The 26,411-nt window shown below is 42.8% G+C and overlaps 1 protein-coding gene across 2 annotated transcripts in view; it reads left to right on the top strand.

Moving 5' to 3' along the window:
• Positions 1–20,217: 20,217 nt before the first annotated feature.
• KCNK10 (potassium two pore domain channel subfamily K member 10) overlaps positions 20,218–26,411 on the top strand; it is an 89,538-nt gene continuing 83,344 nt past the window's right edge. For both annotated transcript variants that reach the window (XM_057731950.1, XM_057731951.1), the window contains exon 1: positions 20,218–20,350. The gene's annotated coding sequence lies outside the window, so the exon portion shown is untranslated. The remainder of the gene's footprint in view (positions 20,351–26,411) is intronic.

Genomic DNA, 26,411 nt, shown 5'->3' with positions numbered 1-26,411 from the left:
GTCCATTTGGCTTAAGAAGAGCATCATTTTTGGTTTAGAAAATGTGTCATCTAAATTGTTGGTGGTGGGGAAGGAAGGAAGTAGTATTCATTGTGTTGACTACATACTGAGCGCTGTGCCAGTTGCTTCACGTATAGTATTTTTCATGGCATAAGGCTTGAGAAGCATCCCTAAGTGCATTGCCGTCTGGTTTCCACTCTGGAATCAGATTGCTGGATTCACATCCCAGCCCTGGGAATTCCCTGGCGGTCCAGTGGTTAGGACTCCATGTTTTCACTGCTGTGGGCCTGGGTTTCATCCCTGGTCAGGGAACTAAGATCCTGCAAGCTTTGTAGCCAAAACCAAACCAAACCAAACCAAACCAAACCAAACCAAAACAAACCAAAACAAAACTAAATCCCAGCCCTGCCTCTTACTATTCCTTCTGTGCTTTGTTTGCTCATCTGTAAAATGGGTAATACTGGTACTTACTTCATAGAGTAATTTTAAATGAGTTAATACATGTAAAGTATCTGGAGTGGTGCTTGGTACATAATCACTCAATAAATGGTAATGATTTGAATGTTACTATTTGCTCTGTATATAATGCATTCAACAGATGGAAGAGTAAGGTGTGTTATATATAATGAGTGTTATTTTAGAATCCTTGTTTCAACTTGTTTATTGGTTAATGTATAGGATGCTTGGGTTCTGTCCCTGGTTTTTGCCATGGTTCAATTTTACAAGCAATTCCTCTTCTGTAATATGAATTAAAACTGCTTTCTGTCGCTTGGGCTGTATAACAAACCACCCCAACTTAATGGCATGAAACGAACATTTTGTTTTGCTCACAGACTCTGTGGTTTGGAAAATCAGACAGGACCTCATAGGGATGACTTTACTCCACGAAGTCTGCAGCCTCGCCTGGGAAGACTCAAAGGCTACAGGTGTTGATGGCAAGAGGATGGTGGTGGGGCCTAGAATCAGCCAGAAGCATCTTTGTCCACGTGACTAGCAGTTGCTGCTGACTCTCAGCTGGGATCTTAGCTTGGCTGTTGGCTGGAACACCTACACAGGACCACTCCCTGTGGTCTCTCCACGTGGCCTAGTTTGAGCTTCCTCCCAGCATGGCAGCTGGGTTCCAACAGTGAGTGTCCCATGAGAACTGGGAAGAAGTGCTGTGATCTTTTATGATGGCTTTGGAGGTCCCATAGCATCCCTTCTGCCTTAGTCACAAGCCTGTCCAGGTTCCAGGAAAGGGAGCATAGATTCCAACTTCACAAGGGAGGAATATCAGAGTCACATAGTGAGAAGACTGTGGGAAGGGAGATGTTGTGGCCAGTTGTAAAAAAAATATAGTCGGAGGGGTGAGATGGAGAGAGGTGAGCTAGAATAATTACGAAGAGGCAGAAAGAAACTTATGGGGGCAATGGATATGTTCATTGTTTTAATTGTGGTGATGGTTTCAGGGTGTATACATATGTCTATTTATCAAATTGTAAACTTTAAATAAGTGCAATTTATCGCATGTAACTTAAACCTCAGTAAAGCTGTTTTTAAATAGAGAGAGGTCTGATATTTCCCACCATGGAGGTTGCTTAGTCTTTCACAGTTAAGAAAAGATTGACATTGAGATAATTAGAATTGGCATTAAAGATGTAAACATATCATCATGCAAGTTCCCTGACAAATGACTATTCTAAGCAGTCCTGCTTGGAAAGGTAGAGAAAAAAGTTTTTATTTAGTAATGTTCAGGCAGAGAATCCTAAATCTATAAATACAGTACTTGTTTTTTTTTTTTTACCAAGCTGTCAGTTGATATAGATCCCCAGGTAAATTTTACATAATCAGGAAGCTTAAGAAAAGTCTATACCTATACTCTGGAACAAACTCATGATTAGGGTATTATTAAACCCATTCTACCTAGTTGGCAAGTTAGCCCAGGATCACATAGGTAGAAAAGGGCAGAGTCAGAACCCTCATACAGGATGCCTAACTCCAGAACGATTGTCTCCTACACGGCAAATACCTGACTCTACCCTTTGTCCATGACCTGGGATGGCAAGGCCATCTCCTAGGGCTAAGTATTTCAGTATACTCACTGAACTTTTATGTTCCTGTTACTCATAGGGGAACAGTTAATCCACTGTTTCTTACATCTTTTTTTCTCTTATTTGGAGACGTGCCTATTTTCCAACAATTTTTCTAGAATTGATCCCTTTTTTGCTCTCCCCCTCATGTCCTTACTTCAACCCATCAGCAAACCCTGTTGGCTCCACTTCCACTATATATCCTGAGTCAATTCACTTTACTCTGTCCCCACGATACCACCCCAGTGCAAGCACCATCATCTCTTGCCTGATGAATGCCCTTTGTCTCTGATATGAGGTGCACATTTTCCCCTAATTGGTCATTTGTCTTTAAACTTCTTTATGTTTTGATGTTTTCTTTCTTTCCATATACAAGTGTTTTATTTTTATGGACTCAAATTTATTAGTCTCTTCATTTATGGCTTCTGGACTTTGAGTCATACTTGGAAAGGCCTCCCCTAACTGTTGATTTTGAATAAACAAACTTGCAAGGCTGAGCGGGCTCTAGAAATGGCCTTGCATCTCTGCTACCACCCCAACACATGCTGCAAGTCATTCCCAAGCTTGGAAGTTTACGTAGAGCTTTAGTCTAAGACAATGCACAGAGCTGCCTCAAAGGAATATACCTAATTTCCAATCTCTCAACTTTCAAACTGGACTTTAGGAAGAAATACTCAAAGCCAGTAGAGCCTGTAGTGTGTGATTCTTTTTGTACAGGAGGTCAAACCTGCTGCCATAATAAATTAAGGGCATAGGCATTTCTCTACAATGAGAGGGGAAAAAAAAAAACCCAAAAAAACAAGTGTTAAATATATTAATTTAAAATTTTTCTAAAATCATGAACAAAATAATTAATAGTTAATTCTATAGAGAAAAGGCAACATTATATATATTTTTCAAACTCTTATTTTTTAAAAAATATTTATTTATTTATCTATTTATTGGCTGCATGCTACTCTTCGTTGCAGTGCCCAGGGTTCTCATTGTGGTGGCTTCTCTTGTGGAGCACAGGCTCTAGGTGTAGGCTTCAGTAGTTGTGGCATGTGGGCTCAATAGTTGTGGCTTGCGGGCTCTAGAGCGCAGGCTTAGTAGTTGTGGCACATGGGCTTACTTGCTCTGTGGCATGTGGGATCTTCCTGGACCAGGGATCAAACCCGTGTCCCCTGCATTGGCAGGCGGATTCTTAACCGCTGCACCACCAGGGAAGTCCTACAACATTATATCTTGATTCAAACAAACTGTTAAAAATGATGAGGTAATTGGAAAAATATAAATATAAACTAAATATTTGATAATATTAAGAAATTTTTGTTAATTTAATTTTGGGGTGATAGTGGTAATATGGGTATATTTTCTTTTTTAAAATAGTCCTTAACTGTTGGAGACATATACTGAAATATTTATGGATAAAATGATACAATGTCTAGGATTTGCTTTAAAATATCCAGAGATATTTTTCATGGTAAAGATATACATGAAGCCGTATTGGCCATGAGTTAATATTTATTGAAGATGGGTTATGGGTTCATGGATATATATTATATCACTGTCTGTACTTTTGGACATGTTTGAAACTTTCCATAGTATATTTTGGAGACAATATATTAATTATATAGATTAACTCCTTTTGGAATAAGATTTGGGAGCGCATCTATGAGGCCTCACTGGGGGCTAATATACTCAACACCTTTTCCAACCCCTTCTCCCTTGACTACATAGGGGCTGGAACATGTGAACGATCATTTCTCCAGCATTCTTTGCAGCTAGGAAGGCCTTGAGTCACAACTTTGAACAAGGATGTGAAACTAAAGTCTGCTGGGATTTCTCAGAAAACTTCTGCTCTTTATACAGTGTGACTGGCTTCCACCTCTCTTTTCCCATTTTTGAATGGGACCTAAGCTCTGCCTGTGAAGCCGTATTGCAACCATGAGAGAGCCAAACTGGAATATAAAAACCGAGGCTGCTTCCACTAAAACACTGAACCAAGACTTTCAGCCCCCCAACTCCAGACATCTGAGATATCTATTTATATTACATGTAAATATGTTTCTTAAAATCCCCTGTATTGAAATCTAAGTCAGATTTTGTTACTTGCAATTAAAACCTTCCTAACTGGAAGAAAAAGAGAAAAGAAAAAAGAAAAAATACAGTCAGGCTTGAGACTTAACTGGGGGGCTGATTATGAGGCTGACTGGCTTAAAGGATCTGATACATTTCTAAATTTTGGACTTGCTCCAAAGTCAAGGTCTCCTCTATCTATTAAGGGACTTGACCACCCTTGACCTAAGTTGTGTTGGAATTCAAAGGATGACTCATTAGGCCTGGTAAGCTGTCTTTCATTTAAGAAACCCTGATGGAATGCTGATTTTGTGCTGGACTCTGCTAATTGCCATGGGGGCAACTGGAGATACCACAGGAAACCAACAGGCTAAAAGGTGAAGCTGAATCCTACTGGCTTTCAATTAAGTAGTCTCTGGAGAGGGAGCAGTGACAGTCCCTGATGAGAGTTACAATAAAAGTAGTCAAAACGACACAAAATGAGTTTAATGCAAACATATTCAGTTAGCATTACACTCAGTGTTCAGGAACACATTTCTCGTTCTATAGACCTTATCTAGTAATTAAATATGATCACCAGTGATCATTAGATACTTAGCACCCTGTGAGTATATCATTTATTTGCATGTAATCCAATGAGGCAGGTAACTGTATCCCCCTTTTTAAAAAAAATAAATTTGTTTATTTATTTATTTATTTATTGGCTGCATTGGGTCTTTGCTGCACGCAGGCTTTCTCTAGTTGTGGCAAGCAGGGGCTACTCTTCGTTGTGGTGTGCAGGCCTCTCATTGTGGTGGCTTCTCTTGTTGCTGAGCATGGGCTCTAGGCGTGTGGGCTTCAGTAGTTGTGGCACACAGGCTCAGTAGTCGTGGCGCACCACATGTGGGATCTTCGCGAACCAGGGATCGAACCTGTGTCCCCTCCATTGGCAGTCGGAATCTTAACCACTGCGCCACCAGGGAAGTCCCTACTGTATCCCTTTTACAGGTAAGGGAGAGAGTAGCAGAGAGGTTAAGTGAAAAGTTGGCATTTGTACCCAGGTCTTCTGCTCCCATAGTAGATGAAGGTGGCAGGGCTGGTTGGTGCAACACTGGGACTAGAACCCAAGTTCTGGATATTCTCTTTGGTGCTCTTTTTCCTGATTCTTTCCTCCAGGTTTTTGGTTTCCAATTGTGTTACATGAATCTTCTGGGTCCCAAGGAGGTCTGGGGACCCAGTGCAGGGATTGAGAAGGAGGTTAAGCTTGTATGAATCTAGTGCCCTAAATCCCAACCATTTGGCCTGCCTTGAGATATATTATATTATATTTTATTATATTATGCACAATGCAATATATAATGATATAATTTAATATATTTAATATATTGTATTTGTAATATATAATACAACACATAATATCCAAGAGCAGTGTGGAACAGATCAGAGTCATTCAGATTTTTAGAACAAAATTCTCCCTGTGAATGGAATTTTACATCTATATCTATGTATTTCCACTTAAAGTTTGAATTTTATTCAACTCAACTGAATTTCCACTCAAAATTCAAACTTTGAGAACAAGACCCTTCCATTTAAAGGAAAGTTCAGTTTGATTTATATCTTACATCTGTTAGGTTTCTCTGACTGACTCCTTCCTTCAAATGAAATTTTGTACCTAAATCTATAATTTCCACTTAAAGTTTAAATTTCATTCAATTGAGTTTCCACTCAAAATTCAAACTTTTAGAACAAAACCCTTTGAAGGAAAAGTTTTGTTCTAAAAGTTTGAACACCTCTGATCTCTTCCTCACTGCTCTTGTATATTTTTGGTTTAAAGGTTTGGTCTGTAAGCCGTATCACTGTCATTCTAACTTCAGGCTCAAGAGCTCAGTCACTAGTTAAAATCTCTTCTGCTGGCAAAATCTGTAGTACCATCTGCTGTAGAAAATAACCTTTAAAGTGCCCATGCAAGCACAAATGCATAAAACCAAAAGTCACAGAAAAGAGAGAAAGAGTTTATTCCATTTTTTAAAAGTTCAGTTTGATTTAGATCATCTGTCTGTTAGATTATCCTGACTGATGTAGTATGTCAATATGTCCCATAAAGAATGATCATATTGTGATCTTTTTTTTCACTTTGCTTTTTCATATTGGGTTTTCTTCATGGAAAGTGATTTTAAAAATAACCTTAAAATGTGATGATCACCCTCTTCTTTTAACAGACTGCAGAGTTTTGTAGATGCATCCAGTAATCGTTCACTTGTGATAAAAGGAAATGTGAAATTTCAGGCACAAGAACATTTCCAGCTCATGTCCAAATTGTAGGGAGATTGCAAACTAAACAGAGCTGAAGCAGGCCTTGAGAGATGGGGCTGCCGTGCACAGCTGTGCAGGTTGTGTACTGTACTTAGTAAGCACTCATCAAATGCTGGTTTCAGAGAAAACTGAATTATGTGTTATGGGAAAACTTAGCTGACAATGATTTTTTTGAAAGTTAAGCTCTTTTAAAAAATATTTATTTATTTATTTATATATTTATTTATTTATTTATTATTTTTGGCTGTGTTGGGTCTTTGTTGCTGTGCATGGGCTTTCTCTAGTTGTGGTGAGTGGGGGCTACTCTCTGTGACGGTGTGCGGGCTTCTTATTGCAGTGGCTTCTCTTCAAGAGCATGGGCTCTAGGTGTGGGCTTCAGTAGTTGTGGCATGTGGGCTCAGTAGTTGTGGCTCATGGGCTCTAGAGCGCAGGCTCAGTAGTTGTGGCACACGGGCATGGCATGTGGGATCTTCCCGGACCAGGGCTTGAACCTGTGTTCCCTGCATTGCCAGGTGGATTCTTAACCACTGCGCCACCAGGGAAGCCCTGACAGTGATATTTGAATGGAAAAAAATGACCCCTGTACTTGTGATGCTATGTAGAGAACGCCATGGAATGGACTTCACATGGAAGTTCTCAGTGAATTAAGCGGTGTGGCACTCTTGGCTGTGCTTGGGGAACCAGGTACTTCAGGACCTAACCTACATAAGCCCTGTGGCTGTGGAGCGTATGGCTCTGCTGAGGTCGGTACCTCGAAATTACAGCAGCTTAAATGCATCTGGCTTCTCAGGGGCCGTTAACAATCTTTAAATGGCAGGGAACTCTTAGAAATGCCCACGAATTCCAAGACAGCCGGGCTGAGCCATTCACTATTTTAATTGCTCTGGCCAATTTCTCTGCCTTCCTTTCTCCTTCTAGGAGGTGGAGGAGACATAACCACAAGACTGTATTTCAAATGACCTCTTCAGAGGCAATTTCAAAGCAATTAAGTACAGGCTGACCCAAAGTGCATGACAAATTAAATGTTAGCGATGATTTTCTATGAAGATTCTTTTAAAAATTTTTATTTTTTAATTATTTATTTTATTTATTTAAAAAACTTTTTATTTATATTGGAGTATAGCTGATTAACAATGTTGTGATAGTTTCAGGTGCCCAGCAAAGTGACTCAGCCATACAACAGATACATACATGTGTCTATTCTCCCCCAGACTCCCCTCCCATCCAAGCTGCCCACATAACATTGAGCAGAGTTCCCTGTGCTATACAGTAGGTCCTGGTTGGTTATCCTTTTTAAATATAGCAGTGTGTACGTGTCCATCCCAAACTCCCTAACTATCCCTTCCCTCCACCCTTCCCCTGCTGGTAACCATAAGTTCATTCTCTAAATCTCTGAGTCCATTTCTGTTTTGTAAATATATTCATTTGTATCTTTTCTTTTTAGATTCTGCATATAAGCGCTGTCATATGATATTTCTCTTTCTTTGTCTGACTTACTTCACTCAGCATGGCAATCTCTAGGTCCATCCATGTTGCTGCAAATGGCATTATTTCATTGTTTTTTATGACTAACATTCTGTTGTATGTATGTACCACATCTTCTTTATCCATTCCTCTGTCAGTGGACATTTAGGTTGCTTCCATGTCTTGGCTGTCGTAAACAGTGCTGCAATGAACATTGGGGTGCAAGTATCCTTTCGGATCATGTTTTTCTCTGGATAAATGACCAGGAGTGGGATTCTGGGGTCATATGGTACCTCTGTTTTTACTTTTTTAAGGAACCTCCATACTGTTCTCCATAGTGGCTGTACCAGTTTACATTCCCACCAACAGCGAAGGAGGGTTCCTGTCTCTTCACACCCTCTCCAGCATTGTTTGTGGATTTTTTGATGATAGTGATTCTGACTGGTGTGAGGTGATACCTCATTGTAGTTTTGGTCTGCACGTCTCTAATCATTAGTGATGTTGAACATCTTTTCATGTGCCTCTTGGCCATCCATATGTCTTCCTAGGAAAAATGTCTATTTAGGTCTTCTACCCATTTTTTGATTGGGTTGTTTGTTTTGATGATATTAAGCTGCACGAGTTTGCAAATTTTGGAGACTAATCCCTTGTCAGTCACATCATTTGCAAATATTTTCTCCTAATCTGTGGGTTGTCTTTACATTTTGTTTATGGTTCCCTTTGCTGTGCAAAAGGTTTTGAGTTTAATTAGGTCCCATTTGTTTATTTTTGTTTTTATTTCCATTACTCTGGGAGACAGATTGGAAAAGATCTTACTGTGATTTATGTCAGAGAGTGTTCTGCCTATGTTTTTCTCTGGGAGTTTTATAGTGTCACATTTAGGTCTTTAATCCATTTTGAACTTATTTTTGTGTATGGTGTTAAAGAATGATCTAATTTCATTTTTTTACATATAGCTGTCCAATTTTCCCAGCACCATTTGTTGAAGAGACTGTCTTTCCACCATTGTATAGTCTCATCTCCTTTGTCATAGATTGATTGACCTTAGGTGCATGGATTTATTTCTGGGCTTTCTATCCTGTTCTATCGCTCTATAGTTCTATTTTTTTGTGCCAGTACCTTACTGTTTGATGACTATAGCTTTGTATTATAGTCTGAAGTCAAGGAGCCTGATTTCTCCAGCTCCATTTTTCTTTCTCAGGATTGCTTTGGCTATTTGGGGTCTTTTGTGTCTCCATACAAATTTTAAGATTTTTTTGTTCTAGTTCTGTGAAAAATGCCATTGGTAATTTGATAGAGATTGCATTGAATCTGTAAATTGCCTTGGTAGTATAGTCATTTTAATAATATTTATTCTCCCAATCCAAGAACATGGTATATCTTTCCATCTCTTTGTGTCTCCTTCAATTTCTTTCATCAGCATTTTATAGTTTTTGAAGTACAGGTCTTTTGTCTCCTTAGGTAGATTTATTCCTAATATTTTATTCTTTTTGATGCAATCATAAATGGGATTGTTTCTTGAATTTCTCTTTCTGATCTTTCATTTTTAGTGTATAGAAATGCAACAGATTTCTGTGTATTAATTTTGTAGCCTGCAACTTTACCAAATTCACTGATGAGCTCTCGTAGTTTTCTGGTAGATTTTCTATGTACGGTATCATGTCATCTGCAAACAGTGACAGTTTAGCTTCTTTTCCAACTTGGATTCCTTTTATTTCTTTTTCTTCTCTGATTTCTATAGCTAGGACTTCCAAAACTATGTTGAGTGTCTCGTTACTGATCTTAGAGGAAATGCTTTCAGCTTTTCACCATTGACTATGATGCTAGCTGTAGGTGTGTCATATATGGCCTTTATTATGTTGAGGTAGGTTCCCTCTATGCCAACTTTCTGGAGAGTTTTTTATCATTAATTGGTGTTGAATTTTGTCAAAAGCTTTTTCTGCATCTATTGAGATGGTCATATGGTTTTTAGTCTTCAATTTGTTGATGTGTTGTTTCATATCGATTGATTTGTGGATATTGAAAAATTCTTGCATCCCTGGGATAAATCCCACTTGATTGTGGTGTATGATTCTTTTAATGTATTGTTGGGTTCGAACTGTTAGTATTTTGTCAAGGATTTTTGCATCTATGCTCATCAGTAATATTGGCCTGTAATTTTCTTTTTTAGTGGTATTTTTTGCCTGGTTTTGGTATCAGGGTGATGGTGGCCTCATAGAATGAGTTTGGGAGTTTTCCTTCCTCTGAAATTTTTTGGATAGGATTTAGCTCTTAGTTTCAGAAGGATAGGTGTTAACCCTTCTCAAAATGTTTGGTAGAACTTGTCTGTGAAGCCATCAGGTCCTGGACTTTAGTTTGTTGGGAGCTTTTTAATCACAGTTTCAATTTCAGTGCTTGTGATTTGTCCATTCATATTTTCTATTTCTTCCTGATTCAGGCTTGGGAGACTGCACCTTTCCATGAATTTGTCCATTTCCTTCAGGTTGTCCATTTTATTGGCATGCAGTTGCTTGTAGTAGTCTCTTATGATCCTTTGCATTTCTGTGGTGTCTGTTGTAACTTCTCCTTTTTCATTTCTAGTTTTATTGACTGGAGTCCTATCCCTTTTTTCCTTGGTGAGTCTGGCTAAAGATTTATTGATTTTGTTTGTCTTTTCAAAGAACCAGCTTTTAGTTTCATTGGTCTTTGCTATTGTCTTCTTTGTATCTATTTCATTTATTTCTGCTCTGGTCTTTATTATTTCTTTCCTTCTACTAACTTTGGGTTTTGTTTGTTCTTCTTTCTCTAGTTGTTTTAGGGGTAAGTTTAGGTTGTTTATTTGAGATTTTTCTCATTTCCTGAGGTAAGAGTGTATTGCTGTAAACTTTCCTCTTAGGACTGCTTTTGCTGCATCCCATAGGTTTTGGATCATTGTGCCTTCATTTTCATTTGTCTCTAGGAATTTTTTGACTTCCTCTTTGATTTCTTCAGTGATCCATTGGTTGTTTAGTAGCATATTGTTTAGCTTCCATGTGTTTGTGTTTTTTTTAATAGTTTTTTCTTGTAGTTTATTTCTAATCTAATAGTGTTGTGGTCAGAAAAGATGCTTGATATGATTGCAATTTTCTTAAATTTACTGAGGCTTGCTTTGTGGCTCAGGATGTGGTCAATCCAGGATAATGTTCTGTGTGCACTTGAGAAGAATGTGTATTCTTTTGCTTTTGGATGGAGTGCTCTATAAATATCAAGTCCATCTGGTCTAATGTGTTATTTAAGGCCTGTGTTTCCTTATTGATTTTCTGTCTGGATAATCTGTCCATTGACGAAAGTGGGGTGTTAAAGTCCCCCACTATTATCATGTTTCAGTTGATTTCTCCCTTTATGGTTGTTAGTATTTGCCTTACATATTGAGGTGCTCCCATGTTGGGTGCATATATATTTACAATTTTTATGTCTTCTTCTTGGATTGATCCCTTGATTGTTATGTAGTGTCCTTCTTTGTCTCTTATAACAGTCTTTATTTTTAAGTCTATTTTCTCTGATATGAGTATTGCTACTCCAGCTTCCTTTTGGTTTCCATTTGCATGGAATATCTTCTTCCTTCCTCTCACTTTCAGTCTGTATGTGTCCCTAGATCCAAGGTGGGTCTCTTGTAGACAGCATATATACGGGTCTTGTTTTTGTATCCATTCAGCCTGTCTGTGTCTTTTGGTTGGTGCATTTAATCCATTTGCATTTAAGGTAATTATTGATGTGTGTGTTCCTATTGGCATTTTCTTAATTGTTTTGGGTTTGTTTTTGTAGGTCTTTTTTCTTTTCTTCCTCTTTTGTTCTCTTCTGTTGTGGTTTGATGACCATCTTTAGTGTTGTGTTTGTGTTGCTTTTTCTTTTTTGTGTGTGTATCTATTGTAGTGTTGGGGTTTGCTGTTCCCATGAGGTTTTGATATAGCAGTCTATATATGTACAAGGTTGTTTTAAGTTGCCCCTCTTTTTATGACCTAGAGGAGTTCCTTTAGCATTTGTTGCAAATCTGGTCTGGTGGTGCTAAATTCTCTTAGCTTTTGTGTGTCTGTAAAGCTTTTGATTTCTCTGTCAAATCTGAATGAGAGCCTTGTCAGGAAGAGTATTCTTGGTTGTAGGTTCTTCCCTTTCATCACTTTAAATATATTATGCCACTCCCTTCAGGCTTGCAGAGTTTCTGCTGAGAAATCAGCTGATAACCTTATGGAAGTTCCCTTGTTTGTTATTTGTCATTTTTCCTTTGTTGCTTTTAAAAATTTTTCTTTGTCTTTAATTTTTGTCATTTTGATTACAATGTGTCTCAATGTATTTATCCTTGGGTTTATCCTGCCTGGGACTCTCTGTGCTTCCTGGACTTGGGTGGCTATTTCTTTTCCCATGTTAGGGAAGTTTTTGACTATAATCTCTTCAAATATTTTCTTGGGTCCTTTTTCTTTCTCTTTTCCTTCTGGGACCCCTATAATGTGAATGTTGGTGCATGTAATATTGTCCCAGAGGTCTCTTAGGCTGTCTTTATTTCTTTTCATTCTTTTTTCTTTATTCTGTTCCATGGCAGTGATTTCCACCTTTCTGTCTTGTAGGTCACTTATCCATTCTTCTGCCTCAGTTATTGTGTTGATTCCTTCTAGTGTGTTTTTCATTTCAGTTATTGTATTGTTCAGCTTTGTTTGTTCTTTAATTCTTCAGGTCTTTGATAAACATTTCTTTCATTTTCTTGACCCTTGCCTCCATCCTTTTCCCAAGGTCCTGGATCATCTTCACTGTCATTATTCTGAATTCTTTTTCTGGAAGGTTTCCTATCTCCACTTCATTTAGTTGTTTCTCTGGGGTTTTATCTTGTTCCTTCATCTGAGACATAATCCTCTGCTTTTTCATTTTATGTATCTTTCTGTGATTGTGGTTTTCATTCTGCAGGCTGCAGGATTGTATTTATTCTTGCTTCTGCTGTCTGCCCTCTGGTGGATGAGGCTATCTAAGAGGCTTGTGCATGCTTTCTGATGGCACGAATTGGTGGTGGGTAGAGCTGAGTATTGCTCTGGTGGGCAGAGCTCAGTAAAACTTTAATCCACTTGTCTGCTGATGGGTGGGCTGTGTTCCCTCCTTGTTGGTTGTTTGGCCTGAGGTGACCCAGCTCTGGAGCCTACAGGCTCTTTGGTAGGGTTAATGGCAGACTCCAGGAGGGCTCATGCCAATGAGTACTTCCCAGAACTTCTGCTGCCAGTGTCCTTGTCCCCACAGTGAGCCACAGCCAACCCCTGCCTCTGCAGGAGACCCTCCAACACTAGCAGGTAGGTCTGGTTCAGTCTCCTATAGGGTCATTGCTCTTTCCTCTGGGTCCTGGTGCACACAAGACTTTGTGTGTGCCCTCCAAGAGTGGAGTATCTGTTTCCCCCAGTCCTGTTGAAGTCCTGCAGTCAAATACCCCTGGTCTTCAAAGTCCACTTCTCGGGGGATTCCTCCTCCCATTTCTGGATCCCAAGTTGGGAAGCCTGATATGGAGCTCAAAACCTTCACTAGAGTGAGTGGGCTTCTGTGGTATTAATTGTTCTCCAGTTTGTGAGTCGCCTACCCGGTGGTTATGGGGTATGATTTTATTGTAATTGTGCCCCTCTTACCATCTCATTGTGGCTTCTCCTATATCTTTGGATGTGGGGTATCTTTTTTGGTGAGTTCCAGTGTCTTCCTGTCAATAATTGTTCAGCAGTTAGCTGTGATTCTGGTGCTCTCACAAGAAGGAGTGAGCACACATCCTTCTACTCCACCATCTGGAACCAGTCTCTCCTATGAAGATTCTATTCCTTGGTTAAAACCTGAGAACCCAAAGGTTAGATTTAACTCTCTATGAAAATGGTTTTTTCTCTTGTGGTTTTCCCCAACTTTACCATTTACGAGGATCTTGCATCCACAGTTAACATTCCTATACGTGGCAAGCTAAATGCAGTACTTATATTCTAAACTAATTTATTGAACCCTACTGTGTGCCAGTTTTCAATATCTAATTTGTGTTTGGCCATAGGATTTTGAATAATCTCCCATGGTTCTTATAACTGGGCAGTTCCTTGAAAGAAAATGTGTTTATAGTGGCTGCTTAATTGTGACTGATTCATCACATGGAGAGTTTGCCTGGGTAACAGATTTGGGTCTGAGGGTCTATATGAAGGTGGTAGTGTGGAAGAGGAATTTAACTCTTGAAAATGATGTCGAAGCAAAGTCTTTACATCCTTGCTTTATGACCTGCTTCTTGGGGAGCAGCTTATGGACCAGCATGGCACCTTGGTAGATTTCTGTGTGATCCATACAAGGATGTTTGCTCTCTGAGATTTTTAAAAATATTTTAAAAATATTTTATTTATTTGGTTGTGCTGGGTGTTAGTTGAGGCAGGCGGGCTCCTTAATTGCGGCTCCAGGGCTCCTTAGTTGTGGCATGTAGGCTCCTTAGTTGTGGCATGTGAACTCTTTGTTGCAGCATGTGTATGGGATCTAGTTCCCTGACCAGGGATTGAACCTGGGCCCCCTGCATTGGGAGCATGGAGTAATATACACCGCACCACCAGGGAAGTCCCTGCTCTCTGAGATTTCGGACACCTTCTCTAGATCCTTGAGTGCTAGCCCTTTTCTAAATGACATGGGAGTGGAAGTGAAGATAACCCCCCTCCCCCCCCACCCAATTCATCCATCCTTTTACTTCAGCTATCTCCTAGACAGCAGGGTTCTGCTCCATCACCTTGTGCCCTCTGGTGCCCGAAGCACAACAGACTTTGAGAAACATTTGTTGAAACCTTTCCATGAACATGAATTGAGCTCTTATTGTATGATGTGCACTGGGATTGGGACTCTGGATGGTTAAGAGACCGAAGTGTCCATGTTCATAGGGTCTCTGGCAGCATTTACCCGCTAGATATTTTGGGCTGGAGTGAGGTGTTGGTCTAGCAAGAAGGTCCAACCTACGTTTAGCAGCTCTTTGATGTGGCTAATTCCCCTGGAGGCTGATTTAGCCTTAGGATTTCCCTGGCAGCACTGATTCTTGCCTTTATCAGACCCCACTTTGTCCCCCCAAAGCTAGGTGTTGTTAGGTTTATTGGAGATTCCCTTCCTCACATTTTAAAGATCTCCTCCCCCAATTTTTCAGTAAGTCTGCTGATTCCTTGAAGACTTCACTAATTAGAGCTATTAAGAATATTTCAAAACACTTCTTCAGAGAACTGGATTGGTACATTTTCTGTGTTGCTGTCTCCCTAGCCTCTTGAGGACTAATTCTTTTCCCTTTCAGGTTTCTCTCTTCCTCTCACCCTCGCTTACTCCCAGCCTCTGAGAACTGCATTTGCAGTAAATCACAGAAATGTTGCTGATGTCAGCAGCACTGATACTGCATTACAGGAGCCGCTTTAGAGGAAATTATCCAGAGGGCGATGCTGAAATGCAGAGCCATTTTGTAGGGTGTTTTGTAGAAATGGTTTTCTCCCTTCGACAGATCTCATTCTTTTTTTGTGACTTAGTAGGCACAGTGAAGGAAGAACCATCTAAAATTTTTTTTCCACATACGTTTTTCTGTAGGAGGTTTTAGTAATGATGAAATGAACAGGGTGCACTGAGCAGCTACATTGGCGAGTAAAGACGGCTAAGGCTGCTTGCAAAGCAGAACATACTGGGGCGTTGAGACTCCATCTTGATGACCCTGAGAGAAGGGCAAAGTGAGGGCATACCTCATTCTACATAAACTGTTTGTTCTTAAAAATAAATAACCGTGAAACAAGGCCCATTTTGGAGGCACACAGAACTCGCTTTTTAAATACTTTTTTGCAGGAAATCCTTTTGGAAAGTAAATATCCATCTTGCAGAGGGATTTGCATATACAATTCCAGGTTTGTTTATAGTAAGATACACCTGAATATCTTCATGACATGTATCCTGACTGCCATCCCTAAGCAGGAAGCAGGGCAGCTTGCCATGTGGCAGTGAGGGCCAGGTGAGTAAGGACAGTCTGGATTTAGAATGACAGCAATCCCCAAGCCTGTTCTGTTTCCCTGGCAGCGTTCAGCAGCCTGGATGAAGACCCTGTGCAGAGAAAAGGAATAATCTAGAAAGAGGCCATTTCCAGGTAGCTCCAGGAAAGGACAGAAGGGAAGGGAGTTGAGTCTGTGAGCTGAAGGGTGTGGTGCTGAACCTGGAGTCTAAGCTGAGTGCGGCAGGAACAAAGAGAACATGAGGAGGGCAGGAGAGAGGGCAGGAGAGTACAGGCAGGATGTGGTGGGGGAGTAATGAAGGGAGAGAGCGGAAGAATTGGATGCGCAAGTCAGCAGTGGGTTTCCTTAACTGAATACTTGTGAGGCGGGAACATTTCTCCCCTGATGAGGTTCAGGATGTGGCCACAGGAGGAGGCAGTGGTAGTGGATGCTGTCGGTGCTCCACGAGCATTTTCCTGGGCTTGCGCACCCATCCTCCAGAGTCTGTGTTCTTCTCCCCTTGGAGCACATACGCACAGCCTTTTTCAGAGGACTTCCCTCCATTTACTGGTGCCTCTTTTCAGGAGGTTCCAGGGTGTTTGTTTTCCCTAGAGTTTTCTGTAACCAGTTTCTGGTCACAGGAATGAAAGCCTAGCTCCCTTGACTAGGGCAAGGCAAACACCGGGTTGCAATTTTTGCTGCAGAGCCCACATGGGCTCAGATAGAGACTGGGGGCTTTATCTAGAATCAGACCTTTGCTTGGCTTCTTCGCGCTTCCTGCTTCCCTACTTCCTTGCGGGCCCTCCTGGGAGCAATGCTTAAATAAATTGCTTACAAACCAATTTTCATCTCGGGATCTGCTTCTGGGAAACCTGACCTAAGTCAGTGGTTGAAGTGGAATGGAGATGGTAATGGTGCTGAAATTAGGGAAATGGGAGGCCTCTGTATTGAGTGGGTTCTCTGTGGGACATTAAAATTATTCAGGAGGAAAGCAGGACCTGGATGGTGGAAGGCCTCAGGGAATCCAGGGGAGAAGTCAGGTCTACCACTGACAGCTGTGAAGAAGAGTAGGAAGTGGAGGAGCCATAGGACTTATGTCTCAAAGGAACAAGGGCTTTGGCAGGAGTGTGGAGTATTGGTTTTCTGGCACAGCTTGGCCCTGATGTTGTGGGTGAGGGAGATTGAGCAACCTCTATCTGCATGCCACCCTTAGAGGGCAGCATCCTCAGGGGAAGCCCAAGTGTCAGGGAAGAATATGGAGGAAGTAGGGGAGGTCTTCAATTCTGCAGCAGGAGGTCCAGCAATATCTTTGGAAAGGTTTGGAATGGGAGAGGAAGGGAAGATTGGATCAAGGGAAGTAGAAAGTAGAAGAGAGACTGAAACTACAGGGAGGCTTCACTGGCCTTGCACTTTTCAAAAGAATTGATCCCTTCAGTTTCCTGGTGAATGGTGGCTTAGCAGCCTGAACTCTGAGTGTAGAGTTTGGTACTATTCCTGGCACAAAGTTGGTATGTATTGGCTGAATAAGTGAATGAATGACACATCAAGTTTCTAAATAGCCCTTTATCGTCATTGTAAAACATTAGCACACTTATCATTTCAATGTATTTTATGCTCTGATAAATATGGAATTTATCAAGGTAGCTGTAGACACCTCTGTCACCATCATGGGGAGGGACCCAATGAACAGATTTCCTAAGGTTAGAGAACTCGGCGATAGCATGGCTATGGATGTAAGTCACAGACTCTTTCTCCCTAATGGATTAACACTGTTTTTTCGGTGTTCCTTTCTACTGTGGATCTGTAAAAATAATTAGTGAAATGAATACAGCTACTCAGGATCTATGTGTTTGTGACTGCTGATACTGAAGGGAGTTTACTGAGGTAGGAGGACTGAGTGTGGAGGCCGAGGTAGGGCTGGCAAGGTAACATGCACCCTGAGGCCGTGTAAAGAGTCATGGGATTGTAATTGTGGGGTTTAAGAAGCAGCTAGATTGGAATTTTAGAAGGATCACTTGGCTCCAGATTGGTTGGGAGGGGTCCCCTGCAGAGAGCTGCAGGAGAGGTAACTGCTTTTGACACGACACGTGGGAAAAGCAAACCTGTCTTGAAGGAATGGGTCCTGACAATAGGATATAAAACACTTAGCCCCAGGGTAAAGGAGATATTTTGGGAACTGCAGCTGTTTGTATTATTTTTATTCCCAAAGGGAGAGGAAAAAAAGCTTTCCTTTTAAAAGTGCTCTAGCTAATTTAAATTGTGGAGGGAAAACTCAGGGCAGGAGACAACATATGTTATTCGTGAAGCATTTTGGAACAAAAGGACCCCAGCCTGGCTGTGCAACTTTCAGCCTTGACTGTGGAGTCAAGACAAATGAGTCCATCTCTCCAATATGGCAGAGTCTGGGTCCGTTGGGAGGATCAGAAGGTAGACAGCCCTGGATCCCGAAAGATGAGCAGACCTGTGGGAAATGCCGGGGCTGTTCTGACCTGTTCAGCACGTACAAGAAGTAGCTCTAGTTCTGGGCCCTTTGTGCTTGTGTGCATAAATGATAGTTCATTTCACTGCAGCAATAAAAGCATCTTGCCTGCTACCAGGAGTAACCTATAATGCCCAGGAATTCTGGAGCACAGGTTCTGTTGAACAGAGTTTCCTGGAAGCCAGGGAGAGAAAAATGGTCTATGAGAAGGCCATTAATAAGCAGCGAGATAATCCTATGAGACAGTAATCAGTTCATAAAACACACTGAGACTCCTCATGGGCCAGGCCTTGGGAGTGATACTGGGAGTGGAATGGAATAAGACTGACCACCTTTGATGTCTAGGAAGGCACGCCCTGGTGCTCCCCCTTTGCTCTCTCATTCTTTCTAGTTCTTTCTCTGCTATCTCTTGCTCCCTTGAGCACCATCTTTTACTCTCTTCTCATTCTGCATCTCCTTCTGGGCCGTTTCATACAGTCCTGTGGCTCCAATACCACCTATATTCTCATCACTCTCAAACCTAGGCTTCCAGTTAGATTTTGCCCCGAGTTCCAGTCCCTTAAGCCTAATGTCTACTGGATATGGCCACCTGGCTGTGCCACAGAAGCTGCAAACCCAAGCCTCCTGCCTCTTCTGTCCCGGAGAACACCCAGGTGCTTGGCTGTCATCCCGGACCCTGCCATCTCTACACTTCTCACTTTCTGTCAATCACTAGGACCCATGGATTTTACTTCCTTAAACAGCCCTTGTCTCTGACCCCCTCCGATCCATCCCTTCAGCTCCTGCCTGAGCGGAGGCCACCCTGCCAAGAGCCTCATTCTCCAGGCCCTGTCTGCTGGTGAAGACCTCTGACTTTGTGCCATGCCCTTGGCTTATACATACAGCAAGAGATTTGGGGAAGATCAGGAGAAACCGTTTGTTTACTAGTTCTGAGAAGGAAGTCAGTGAACCCCAAATAAACCCAGCGACCTTTGTTTTCTTCTCAGGCCGGGGGTGCACTCCTGGGGCAGGGCTTCAGCTTTCGGGTCCTCAATCCCAAATTTATGCTGTTTGGTCCTAGTCAGAGGAACCCTAGGAAGGCAGGCTGGAGGGAAATTCTGCCTGCCTGCTACCAGAGAGGTGACTCACCAGGGTGACTCATGCCATTCAACAGATTTTTTTTTTTAACCTCCAAAATATTTTGCACCCAGGAGTAAAAGAGAACCTTCTAGCCCTTTGTGAGGAGAATAAAAAAGCTCAGAACTGAGCATTTGGAGCACAGTGAAGTGAGTTACTTCTTTGTCTCCCTTCTGGTCCTCCCCGGCAATTGAACAAGCCATGGAGAGCTTTCCTTGGACTCTTTGCTTTCTGAGAACTTTTAACACCTTGACTCAGGATGTCTGTCTGTGGGAAAACAACAACAACCACTAGCACCGGATTCAATGAACTCTGCAGTCCAACTTGCCTTTGGGCACGTGTGCAAACTTGATATCATAAATGCTGGCATAAGACAGATTCATGGATGGATGGATGGATGAATTCAGGAATGAGCGAATTGTAACTAGGAGTCTTCCAGCTGTAGGCACTGTGCTAAGCTCCACATTGAGACATAGAGAAAGTCTCAAGAGGAAGGGCATCTGATTGTACTGGGGGGTGGGCAGTCAGGGAGGACTTCTTGGAGGTGGTGATACATAAAGTTAGTTTTGAAGTTTGAGGAGCAGTTGGCTAGATAAAAAGTAGGGAGGAGAAAGGAATCTGGGAAGCAAGACTTGTTCCTCTGGGCTCTGCGTGCAGGGGCCTGGGTGCTGCTGGATTTGGCTGGGGCAAAGGTTGCGTGTGGGGTGTGGCAGCCGGTGAGGGTGGGGAGACCTGCAGGCACCGGGTCTTGGAAGGGAGTCTTGCTGCAAGCCACGGAGCCTGAGTGTTCTTCTGAAGCTCCGTGGTGCCTGCGGTGGAGCTTGAGTACGAGGTGGATGTGATCAGATCCACACCTTGGAGAGGCCCCCTGGAGGATGTGGAGGATGCATTTAAGAGGGGCGGGACCGGAGGCTGTGCCAGCGATTCAGGTGAGAGGAGGCGAGGACAGAGCTGAGTCAAGGGGACAGCACATTCTTACCTCCTTCTTCCTCCCTTTTCAGTCTCGCTTCCTCTTGTCGTGGCTCTCTGTCTCAGCAGGTTCCCAGAAATGTCACGATACCTTGGTCTCTTCCATCTGGAAACAAAGCCTGAAGTTTTTAGGGAGGGCTAGAGGAGAGGGTGATGATTAAACCTAACGGGAGAGCTTTGTCTGTGGTGGCATTTTGGGGGCACGGCTTGGTTATTTAGTGTGTCTAGACTGTCATTGCATTCTTTTTTTCTTAATCTTTATTGGAATATAGTTGATTTACAATGTTGTGTTAGTTTCTGCTGTATAGCAAAGTGAATCAGTTATACATATATATATCTCCACTCTTTTTTTAGCTTCTTTCCCCGTATAGGTCATTACAGAGTATTGAGTAGTGTTCCCTGTGCTATACAGTAGGTCCTTATTAGTTATCTATTTTATATATAGTAGTGTGTATATGTCAATCCTAATCTCCCAATTTATCCCCTCCCCCCCCCGCCTTACTCCTTGGTAGTCATGTTTGTCTTCTACATCTGTACGTCTGTTTCTATTTTGTAGAAAAGTTCATTTATACCCCCTTTTTACATTCCACATATAAGCGATATCACGTGATATTTGTCTTTCTCTGTCTGACTTACTTCACTCAGTATGACGATCTCTAGGTCCATCCATGTTGCTGCAAATGGCATTATTTCATTTTTTTATGGCTGAGTAACATCCCATTGTATATATGTACCACATCTTCTTTAGCCATTCATCTGTTGATGGGCATTGAGGTTGCTTCCATGTCCTGGCTATTGTAAACAGTGCCAAGGTGAACATTGGGGCGCATGTGCGTGTATCTTTTGGAATTATAGTTTTCTCCAGATGCATGCCCAGGAGTGGGAGTGCTGTTTGGTCCTAGTCTGAGGAACCCCAGGTAGCTCATATTCATATGGTAGCTCTATTTTTAGTTTTTCAAGTAGCCTCCATACTATTCTCTATAGTGACTGTACGAATTTACATTCCCACCAACAGTGTAGGAGGGTTCCCTTTTCTCTAGCATTTACTGTTTGTAGATTTTTTGATGATGGCGTTTGTTACCGGTGTGAGGTGATACCTCTTTGTAGCTTTGGTTTGTATTTCTCTAATAATTAGACTTTAAAATAAAGTCTGTTAGAGTGATCATTGTTGCATTCTTACCAGGACCCGCTCGATCGTGTTTAATGCGAAGCTGTCACATGGAAACAGGAAAAACAAGCTTTAGCTGTGGGGTATCTGGAATCAGAAGGAGCACCTGCATTCTCTCGGCTCTTTTTAGAGGCAGGTCATGGCTGAAACCAGCTGCTGTGACAACCGTGGGCTGTTGCCGTTGGAATGGTCTCCTCCTCATCTCTCCTTCCCTTTTGCTAGCACCCACCCTCTGGTCAAGCTAGGGAAGCCTTTTGGGGATTCCAGGCTCAGCTTTAACACAATTCCCGACCTGGGGAGTGTGGCGGTGGTTGGGGAGGGGAGGCCAGCGTTCCCTGCCTCTTGCCAGTGTTTTGCAGTCACAGCTGTACTTTGCGTGGGTCAATAGGCAGAGTCACATTGTTGTATGACAGTGGTACCTCCGAGGTGGCTGCATTTCACGTTCCCAGGAGACCCCGAATCCCGTGGGTGCCATTTTTTCCAGGTATGTGGAGGAGTGGGGATACTCGGGGTTAGGGATCTGAAGCTGGATCCAAGGACGCCACTGCTTACTAGCTTGTGATAGGCTAGTCAGTGTCACCTCCCCTGGCCTCAGTTCCTCACCTGTCCAGGGGGATAGACAGTGACCACTGTCCACCACAGGCTTTGTGAAGATAAACTTGATCTTGCATCGGATCTTTGTCAACTCTCGCACTACCTCTGAAGGCAGGGATGTGTCTTATTCATATATACGTCCCCAGTGCCAAGCATCGTACCTGCAAACTCACGTGTTTGTTCACTGAATGTATAAATGGCTGATGCAGTAAAGTGTACAGGGCATGAGAAAGCCTGAATAATGTAAAATTACTAAGAACTTGTTCAAACAAGAAAAAAACAATTTCCACACCTGGCCCCATGTCCACCCACATTTAGGTAAAAAATGGAATGGGCTACTGTTTGTGAGGAAACATTTTAAAATGAAAATTATTTTTTTAAAGCTTTTTATTGGAATATAACTGCTTTACACTGTTGTGTCAGTTTTTGCTGTACAGTAAAGTGAATCAGCTGTATTTATACATATATCTCCATATCCCCTCCCTCCTGCAACTCCCTCCGGCCCTCCCTATCCCAGCCCTCTAAGTCATCACCCATCATCGAGTTGATCTCCCGGTGTTATGCAGCAGCTTCCCACTAGCCATCTATTTTACATAAAATGAAAATTATTGTCTTTCAACATTTTCCTTCTCATCAAGTCTTAGCAGCGCTTTTGCTGCCAAACCCTTTCCTGTTGGGGTCGTGAAGTCCAATAGGCCATTATGGTATGACTCATCCATTATGGACACATTTTAGATGAAAGGGCTCTTTCTACCTGGAGTTTCTTTTTTTCCTAGTTTTCTGTTCCTACGCTCCAGAGGAGAACTAATTTAAGGTCAGGTTATTCTAAATTTAATCCTGGCTCCACCAGTTTCTGGCCATCTGACCTGGGCTTAGTCCTTTAAGCTCTCTGGGTCTCAATTTCTTAGTCTGTGAAGTGGGCATGTGTGGTGGCCATGAGCAAGTGTGCACCACGTAGGCCTCCAGCTGGAGGGAGTATAACTGAGCAAGAGCCTGACTGCTGCTTTGTTATCCGTGGCGGACACGTTTACCATGGGCTGCTTCCAGCTAGTGGCCAAGGGCAGCAGGGACCCTAAAGCAGGCCTCTCCTGGGAGACACGGGACTCCTCAGATGACTGACTCTGGCTCAAGAACTCCTTGACGGGCGTGCTGAGCCTTCTTAGGCTGCAGGTGGTCTAGGACTCCCACACCCACCCTTCCTTCCCGCTCTCCATCAATGGGGTCAGACTCACAGTCTGCTGGCTGTCCTTCCCTCCTGACTGCGCTTCCCTTAATAAAATCCATGCACATTGAATCCCCTCTTCACATCTGCTTCTGGGAGGACCTGGACTCCCACAGGGGAGATAATAGCTTGTGGTGAGGACCAAATGCAGCGATGTAAACAAAGTGTTTATCAGAGTGATGGCACAAAGTGAGTGTGCAGTAAGGGCAGGAACTCCTATCACCACCACCAGCACCACCACCACCACCACCACCATCAGCCGATTTTGCTGCTGTAGTGGCTCCAGGCACAGAGAGCGCCAGTGGCAGATCCCAGGTCACAAGGCAACTTAGTATTAGAGTGAGAGCAACTGTTGTTTCTGAGCAGAAGAAATGGATTATTTAAAACATCCTTTGTAAACTCACCCAAGTTAAGAAAAAGACACAAATCCAGTCCTTTTCTGGCCATTGAATGTGCAGTCATCTTTGCTAAGGCAACCAACTCCATTTTCCATCCAATGCACAAAAGGTTTTGTAACATTCTGAGGTCTCTGCCAGTACTCCTGATATCTACAAATATATTCCAATCAGTAAGTCAGCCTGGCTTGCTGTTCCCAAGAACCTTGTGGGGTTTAAAAAAATAGTGGCCATTGTTATTCACATTTTGCAGATAAGGAAACAGAGAAACTCAGTGGCGGTTTCAAGGTCACCCAGACACTGGTGGATTTGGGATCGAAACCCTCCGGTTTTTGTTCCTGGTGTTTTGGAAACTCAGGGATTGGTGGATTCTGTTCAGACTCTGCTCCCAGGCACAGTCTCTTAGTACAGTGGCACCAGGAACTGGCCCGGAAAGACCTTTCTCAAGCCCAATTCTGCCCAGCCTCAGGATGCTAGAAGCCCTGGAAACATCTGTGATGCAGGTCAGTGAAGGAAACTTATTTCCACGCTCAGGGCCATCATTTGTCACCCAAAGAGGCTTCATGCTATTGTTTGTTACCTGATGCTGTGGAGTATGTTCACTAAGTAGAGTGTCAACCCTGCGAAGCTGGGAGGGACCATGTCTTATCCCCACTGTAGCACAGCCTCAGTTGATGCTAAGTAAATGCTTGCTCTTGAGGGTGGTGGTGATGCTGACAGGGTGGTGATGATTCTGATAGGACTTTTGTTTATAGTCCAAAGGAGTCACCATCAACAATAGAAAACAAATATTTGCTCTTTGCCAGGCACTGTGCCAAGAAATGGAGATCCAGTGATGAAAAGCCAAGCCTTCTGACTCTGACTTTAGAGGCTTGTGGGGAGACGGTCATGTCGAGTCTGCCTGGACAGTCCAGGATGGCTTCACAGAGGAGGCAGCTTGGAGCTGAGACTGAGGAGGCAGATGAGGGTGGGGAGGGGGGTGCTGGCAGAGGGAACACAGGTGAAGGTGTGGAGGTGTGAAGAGGGCACTGCTGTGATGCACGACCTGTTCAGTGTTGCTGGAATGTCAAGTTATTTTCCCTATGACCCCGCCATCCACATTGTAGTTGTGATTTGGATGTACCAACATTTCTTTCTGCGTCCATTTTTCATTGGAAGATTCTTTTAATCAGCCATCAATGATTGGCCTTCCACTGTGTGGCAGGCACTGTGCAGGATTCTGGGGTACAGAGGTGAGGACGTCGACACGGTGCCTGCCCTCCTGGAGCTTTAAGTTGAATAACTAGCAAACAGGTTCTGTTAACAGCATAGTGCAGAGTGGGGACCAAGGGAGACCTAATTTAGTGGGGGTGTGTTAGTTTCCTGTGGTTGTTGTAACAAATTGCCACAAACTTAGTGGCTTAAAACAACACAAATTTATTATATTATGGTTCTGGAGGTCAGAAGTTCAAAATCTGTTTTACTGGGCTGAAATTAAGGTCTAGGCAAGGCTCGATCCTTTTGGAGGCTCTAGGGGAGAATCTGTTCCTTGTCTTTTCCAGCTTGTCTCATGGCACATCACTCGGACCTCTGCTTCTGTCCTCACATCCATTTCTTTCTCTGACCCTCCTGCGTTCCTCTTATAAAGACATTTGTGATGACATTGGGTCCCCAGATAATCCAGGATAATCTCCCCAACTCAAGATCCTTAATCATATCTGCAAAATTCCTTTTGCCATGTAAGATAATCCAGTCATAGGTCCCAGGGATGAGGATATGGACATCTTTGGGGGTTATTGTTTTGCTGACCACAGAGGGAGCAGGGGAAAGGGGAGGAGGTGCTTCTTTTTTTTAATAAATTTATTTATTTGTTTATTTTTATTTATTGGCTGCGTTGGGTCTTCGTTGCTGCGTGCAGGCTTTCTGCAGTTGCAGAGAGTGGAGGCTACTCTTCATTGTGGTGCACAGGCTTCCCTTTGCAGTGGCTTCTCTTGTTGCGGAACACAGGCTGTAGGCACGTGGGCTTCAGTAGTTGCGGAGCGTGGGCTCGTTAGTTGTGGCTCACGGGCTGTAGAGCTCAGGCTCAGTAGTTGTGGCACTCGGGCTTAGTTCCTCCGCGGCATGTGGGATATTCCTGGACCAGGGATTGGACCCGTGTCCCCTGCATTGGCAGGCAGATTCTTAACCACTGTGCTACCAGGGAAGCCCCAGGAGGTGCTTCTAGAGGTGGTATTTAACCCCAGACTTATGGGTCAGAGAGTGGGTGAAAGTGGAAGCAAGGAGGTCACTTATGAGGCTGTTGGATTGGATCAGGCAGGATGTGATGGTGACCTGAATGAGGCTGGTGGCCATGGCGATGATGAGAAGCACAAGGGATTGAGATACAGTGAAGAGGGCGAATGAATGGGAAGCGAGGACAAAGGTGAAAGAAAGCAGCCCTGGGCAAGGCTAGACTTCTCTGTATCAACAAGGGCAAGTAGGAACCTGAATGTTCTTTAGGGAAGATTAGCAAGAACATAATGCCCAAGGTGCTGATTCTAATTTGTAAGTCTTTTGGTCAGAGAGATTCCGGAGAGTTCTGTGTTCATGTAGGTCAGAAGGAAATGTAACATTTACTGATTTATTTGATAGAATAATATACGATAAAAAGCTGATGCTCATTC

Source organism: Hippopotamus amphibius, chromosome 4, assembly GCF_030028045.1.
Source record: "Hippopotamus amphibius kiboko isolate mHipAmp2 chromosome 4, mHipAmp2.hap2, whole genome shotgun sequence".
NCBI lineage: Eukaryota > Metazoa > Chordata > Mammalia > Artiodactyla > Hippopotamidae > Hippopotamus > Hippopotamus amphibius.
Note: the sequence above shows the minus strand (reverse complement) of the source record. Positions and strands in the feature narration are given on the sequence as shown.